The sequence below is a fragment of the Trachinotus anak genome, unplaced genomic scaffold, assembly GCF_046630095.1.
Source record: "Trachinotus anak isolate AG129_WGS33_773 ecotype Australia unplaced genomic scaffold, CSIRO_AGI_Tana_v1 ptg000021l, whole genome shotgun sequence".
Classification (NCBI taxonomy): Eukaryota; Metazoa; Chordata; class Actinopteri; order Carangiformes; family Carangidae; genus Trachinotus; species Trachinotus anak.
Window position 1 is genome coordinate 23,893,017 of NW_027273872.1, and position 6,930 is coordinate 23,899,946.

General features: G+C 41.6%; 2 non-coding genes across 2 annotated transcripts; both read left to right on the forward strand.

Moving 5' to 3' along the window:
- Positions 1-500: 500 nt before the first annotated feature.
- Positions 501-582, forward strand: trnal-aag (transfer RNA leucine (anticodon AAG)). Its single transcript has one exon. It is a non-coding gene; the product is annotated as a tRNA-Leu (tRNA).
- A 905-nt stretch (positions 583-1,487) lies between these two features.
- On the forward strand, positions 1,488-1,569 carry trnal-uag (transfer RNA leucine (anticodon UAG)). The gene has a single exon. It is a non-coding gene; the product is annotated as a tRNA-Leu (tRNA).
- The last annotated feature ends 5,361 nt before the right edge of the window (positions 1,570-6,930 follow it).

Below are 6,930 nucleotides of genomic sequence, written 5' to 3' on the forward strand. Positions count from 1 at the left end.
CAGTATATTTATGTTGTTTACAGCAAGGGGGTTTCATGCCTGGACTTCTTCTTTGCAGCTTTACTACTATCCACTACACGAAGAAGTTGAAGGATGGCTATGTAAAACAACAAACCAACACAATGAAAAACTTCCTCCCATTTGCAAACATTTCAGCAGCACTTTGGTTTTTATACTAAGAGTTTGCTGTCACTTCCTTAACACTAAAAACATTTTGAACAACTCGACTGGTGAATTGTCCACGCTGATCAAAGGCTGCAGACCAGGAGGTCTCCTAGGGCAGAAATTTGGAAACCTGTGCATGGTCTCCACATCATCCCACCTTCCTTGTACAGGTGGGGTCCCCCCCCCCCGCCCCCCAAATAAACACAATGAAGAAGAGTACACCTGTGTCATCTGCGTTTATATTGTTGTGATGGAGACAGTCAATTATTATCATGTGTCAATTATTACCATCGTCTCCTTACCGTGGTACAAATGTCATATCAACGTGTGTGTATGGTAGTGTGGCCGAGCGGTCTAAGGCGCTGGATTAAGGCTCCAGTCTCTCAGGAGGCGTGGGTTCAAATCCCACCACTGCCAAATCAGCTTTGTCCCCCATAGAGCTGTTATCACTGTTGAAACTGTCTCAACAGATGTTGCCTGCAGTGTATACTGTTGATAAAGTGTTGACATCAGCAAGCACAGTGATAATGATACAGTCCTTTTCTGAAAGTTAACTATAATCTCATCACCAGGACAACATGGACTACATGGTGGTAACAGGTGCAAAACCTGAAACAATAAAAGAATAAGGTGCTACCTGAAAGTTAAGGTGTAAAGATGAGTTTTAAGGTTGAATTTGAAGTCCTCAACGGAGTCAGACAGTCTGTCAGCAGGGAGCTTGCTCCATAGGAAGGAGGCCTGATAGGAAAGAGCTCTGCAGCGAGTAGACATCTTTTTAACTCTGGGGACATACAAGAGCCCAAGAGCCCCAGAATGGAGTATAAGATTTATGGAGATGGGACAGGTATGAGGGAACAAGCCCACTCAGACTGCAGAAAGCCTCAGATTATCCCATAAGTCTCTGCATTTGTGTTTGTTGTGTCAAGTTGTGATCATATGTTTTCATCTGCCCAGAAAGATTTTTTTTAGACCAGAGAGACAGTTGAATGGTGTCACTTCCTAAATAGCAGTCCACTTCCATGTTTTGATACAGTAGTTTCCACACTTGCAAACGGACAGATAAGAAATTTGTTTGAAATCATTGAATACTGCTGCGGGCACTCACCATGGTACCTCAAGCAGAGTGGCACAGAGGAGGCCTGCTGGGCCCAGCTGGAGGTTGATGGATCAGACACCTTCTGTCAGTTTTACCCTGATGTGCATTGTCAAGATTCTTCTTGCTGCGGGTGTCTTTGATGTGATTGTCCAATACAGTACAATACAGCAGCATCATATTTGAGGATCCCTCATGCTGTTGACCCCCACCAGCTGCACTACTGTCTGGTAGTGTGGCCGAGGGGTCTAAGGCGCTGGATTTAGGCTCCAGTCTCTCAGGAGGCGTGGGTTCAAATCCCACCACTGCCATAAGTCTTTATTGGCCCAAAGGACTTCATACTACTTGCATGAGGCTACGTGCACACTAATATTTATTCCCTTTTTAAAATTGCGTTTGGAAAAAAAAAGAAAGATCTCCGTTACATGTAGTTAATAGCAGAGTGGCGCAGAGGAAGTGTGCCAGGCCTGTAACCCAGAGGTCGATGGATCGAAACCATCCTCTGCTAGTGAAGAACTTTGAAAGAAATTACACCAGCTGAAGTGGACACTGTGAGGGCTGAGCCATGCTGTTGGCTGCTTGCTGCAGACTTAACTGACGTTACCTGGTAAATGATTCAGTGTGAGAGGCTGAAGCTGGATGGATTTTGATGTTGGGCCCTTAAAAATCTTGAGCCAATAATAGACTCCGGCTGCACAAACTCGTCACGATAACTGCGATCAGAGTGGCACAGAGGAAAGCTGCTGGTCCCCTGACGGAGAAGCCGATGGGTCGAAACCATCCTCTGTTATTGTGTAAACCTCGTTAACTGGCACGGCTTCATTTCATCGCTACAGGCTCATGTTACCAACTGGCTCCCATTCCAAAAAGTCCTTTCACTTCTTTTCGCTGCTGGAGTCGACGCCACATTATTATCATTTTATTAGCATTTTGTTAGACATCCACATTGTCAAGTTTTCTGATGAACACATCAGAAAGTCTCTCATGTCAGCCGTGTCCTCTCTTTGCCACTGTGGTGGACACGGTGTTTGGATCCGAGACATTAGAAATGACAAGTGTAAATGGGGCCTAAGTTTTTGGATCACAAGTTGTCTATCTGGTGTAACAGTCATTTTTGAGTGGAAATGCTGTGTTCTTCTTTTCAGCTTTCATCATCTTCTGAGTCTTATTTTTCTTGCAGCGGTTTTCAAAAATACAGCCAGCTGCATAATTAATTTAATCAGTTTTCCTTTTCCAAAACAGCTACAGAATTAAAACAGTGATACCCCAGTCATGTTGGTCTGGTAGTTCAGACCGGAAAAGAATCACTGACTGTGGCTGGAAAAAATCTAAATTGGGACAGTCTGAGCTGTAGTGTGAGTATAGTCAAAAGTCGACAATGTAAGTTCTCTCCTTTTGAGCCTCTCGTAGCCCTGGCAGCCAAGAATCAAATCCCACCATACTTTCTTACATCTGTCGTTCCTGCTCTCATTCTCCCTGTCTGAATAATAGAAAATACTACAGCTGAGTGGCCTGCCAACTTTCCTGTTAGATGACAAAGCTGGGACTTTGTATCCCTCCTGTTGTACTTTGGAGGCTGTGGCCAGATGTGTAAATCTCTGTGTGGATTCAGGATTGTAAATCAGACAGACATTAGCTCTTTGCATTAGATCTGTGTGCTGATTGTTTGATGTTCCACACCTCAGTCGTCATGAAATTTAGCCCGATGTGTACAAGCATAATGACCACCAATGTCAGCACAGTCCAGTTTAATCTGCTTTGGACAAAAACACCACTCACCACAATAAATCACTAAATAAGAGATGTCCTCTTGCACTAGCGTTGTCCTGTGAAAAACAACAAAAGCATGTCGTGGATCATGCTTTTAAAGCTGCACACATCTATAAATGCAATTACATGAAGCTGTTGATGGCTAACAGCCACCTGTGATGTACTGAAAGGATTTAGGAGCAGAATAATTCCCCCTTTTCTGTGCCACCTTACTTGATCAAACTCAGCTCACTCCATGTAAAAAAGTGAATTGACACTTTTATTTTTTGTTCTTTTTTCTTAACAGCTTAAAGAAATGATATTTAACATCTTAATTATAGGGCTTCAAAAAATTCTGGTATGTGGATTTTTTTTCCATTGAACAGAACCATGCTAGCTAAGCTAACTGGCTGCTGGTTGTAGCTCCATATGTTCCACACTGGTATCCATCTTATCATTTAACTCTCAGCAAGAATGAATGAAAACCTGTGTGTCAACCTATTACTTTAACTTGTGATCCTGGGTTTATGTAAACACAGTTTTTGCCAACTGAAATCCAAGGGGTCACCTACTATGATACTGCTCTGCTAGCTTCCAAATTAAAAAATGAAAAAGTATTATTTTTATATTTCATATTTAGCATGTAATAAGATGTAATTGAACAATTAACACAAGGATACAGGTGTAGAATTTGAAAAATGTATTTTACATTTCACTTTAACAATACAAATAAACAACGGTACATCGTGGACACTCTCCATTAGATTTGAGTGGATCCCACCTACAATGACCTTGTTTAAGCTATAGATTTTTAGTCAAGTCTGCAGTGTTGCAGCAGGACCATGTCTACATTGTAGAACACAACAGATTTAATAATGAACGAATGAAATATAATAATTTGATGCAGCTGAACTGAAGTGACGTGGTCATTTTGTGTTGTTTTCTTTTACAATTACAATCCATATAGTGAGTTGCAGTGATGAGTTTGAGAGGAAATGAATGCATGGCTGACGTTTCCCTGATGAAATGTCATTTGTTTTGTAGAAATACTGTGATCATCTGTCATCAAATCTACAGCTGCAGTATTTCACAAAGGTTTTTCCACTGTTCATCAAAATTTAAATGTGAATCATGGTTGCTGAGTCTTCTTGCAAAAGGTTTTACTTTATAAGTTATATTATAAGTGTAGAGAGAGAAGGAGAGTGACTGGAAGCAGAATGGACGGGAGGGAGAGAGAGAGAAAAAAAGACAAAGTCAGAATAAAACAGAAAGAGGGAGAAAGTTATTTTGCTTCCCATTTGAATTCTAATAAACCCCAGCACCCCACCCACACAGAGCAGGCCAAGGTAACTGACTACACTAAGGACACAGTGTCCCTAAAATTGCACTCTAATCCTCAACCCACACATCTTATTATGCTGCCTGAAAATCATCTGCACTACTTTTCCCTTTGCTCTGTTCTATTATCTTCTTCCTCTTACCCCCAGTGTAATGTCTCAGCGCTGCACACACACAGTATTTTCCCTGACCTGACCTTTTTTCATCTTAATCACTATCTCATTCTCGACTTGTCTTAATTTCATATTAATTTTCATCACACAAACATTGGAAACATGCAAATATTCATCTGTGATAAAACCTGTGAGATTCTCCTGTACTGTTGTGCTGTCAATCACTGGTCTAACACAATAATATTGCTGTTTTCGTTTTGCACAAGCACCTGCGACAGTGATTATCATTTACCTATAGCAGCTTTGTCAGATGTTAAGGAGCCTGAATTACCTTTTAGGTGAAAGGCACTACACAGATAAAGTAGCCTTGCCCTAACATGCTGATGTATACGACCAGGGATGGCCAATCAAGAGCCATTACTCCTCACCCACTGATTAGCAACCCCCTCTTTCTATCTTTAAAATAAAATTGTGACAACAGGAGTTAGATCCTGTCTTATTGTTTGGCTGCGTCCGCTCACTAACAGTATGATTCTAGATTCAAGAGGAGGGCAGGAGATAAAGGAGGAGGATGGTGCGCTGATGCTCAGTGTTGAAACTGCAGGTGTGCAGCACTGAGGAACATCCATCAGGATACTGATACGGAGGCCGTTCTGCAAGAGTTTGATGTAACGGGCAGACGGAGAATGAACTCCAAAGAGGTAGGAGTACTTTTTTCTTTTATTGTCTCATGTGGCTTTTTGTTGCTGTTGTGTACTGTTATTACTATCTTTAGTAGTTAGCTAGACAACTGTTCTCATGATGATGATGCTAAATGAGGGAATCTGTTGGCTGCTTAATGCCGACTTTTACTGCACGTTTCTCTGGGACATGCAGTTGTGTATAATAGTCTATTGTAGCTTTTTATTTAGCTTGCTGTTGTTGTTTTTCAGGCTTGTTGGTTGGTCTTTGAAATACTTGTGGTTTGCTAATCAGAGTTTTATGGTGGTGTTGTGTCATAACTTTAGTGCTAAAAAAACACGAATCAATCTCTCTCTCTTGCTTGCTCATTCATTCAATGAGTAGACATCAATATGATCAATATGAAGACAGTGTTTGTGTGTGTGTGTGTGTGTGTGCGTGTGTGTGTGTGAGAAACCTAAAGGTAGCCTACAAGTGGACAGGTGGCTCTTGTGCTGTACTATGAAACTGAATCCTGTCGTTGCCACTGAATTACTATCACTGGCATATTGTACAGTTAGCATAGTGGTAATCTAGCAGCATGTTCGTGGAGGCCCACAAATGTTAGCATGATGATAGCTTGCTATTAGTAGTGAGGTTGATGAGTAAATATGTTTTCGTGGACTCAACTGTTTGGTCGGTGCTCACACCGCGTCTGCAGAGGAGGCGTAGTGAAAACAGCAGGTTAGCAGAGCAGCAGCAGCTTCAGTGCTCCGTCTGTGTCTGCACGGGTTGCACTCAAGTACAGCACCCACCCGCTCCAGCATTTTCTCAGTGGTCAGAACCCAACACACATTTCCTGCAGTTATACATGTAAAATAAATGAATGAAAATAGACCTGAAGCATAGACACGTGTTTCAGATCTCAGTAAAAGGTGAGCTGGTATGTAGACAGCTGGACAGACGAAAGCAGTATCTGTTCTGTCAACAAGACAGACGGCTAAAAAACACATGAAATACCTCCTATGTACATGTGACGGCATGGGAAAATAAAGAATAAAAATAAGCAAACAGACTTAGGCCTTTAAGACTCCTCAGGTTGCAGTACTGACAGTGAGTGGCGATCACTCCCATGTAGTGGGTGTCTTCTCAGTGTGGCACAATAAATCATGTGAAGGTAATAATTTCTGGGATGAACTGTGAGCAAAGTAGTTTCCTATATGTTATATAGGTGGTTATGGGGAGATATAGTGTTGACTGTTGTTCATGGGATAATAAGAATATAATGTTCCTTAGCAGATAATTAGGCACAGATGTCAGTAACTTCACAGTAGGCGTCAGTACTGTTATGTGAGCAGTGTATGCACTGGGGGTGTCGCAGGGATGTCTTATGTGAGTAAGTCAGACAATAAGAATCTCTGTGTGTAAGATGGAAGCAGATAAAGCTGTGTAGCGACTGTGGATCTAAAGTGATAATGCACTTTGCTGATGTGAGTGAGCTATCCTGGGAGAAGACAATGTTTATACTGCATTTCTTTGACACGTTTCTTTAAGAATTGGCGGCTGTGTCGACTGTAAAGGTTCAGCTAATTAGTTGGAGCATAGGCGGCAGCCTTGACAGTGACCCCTTAGATGAGGGAGACCCCGTCACAGCTGTTGACTGTGTTATGTTGAACGAAAGTTTTATGTAAATGTGTGTATGTGAAGGAATGAGACATATCGACCTTCTATAGAGTTTGAGAGGTGGTGTAAATGTTTATTTTTGCACATTTATGGCATTTTGTTATTGTTTAGCACAAACAAGTCAGATAA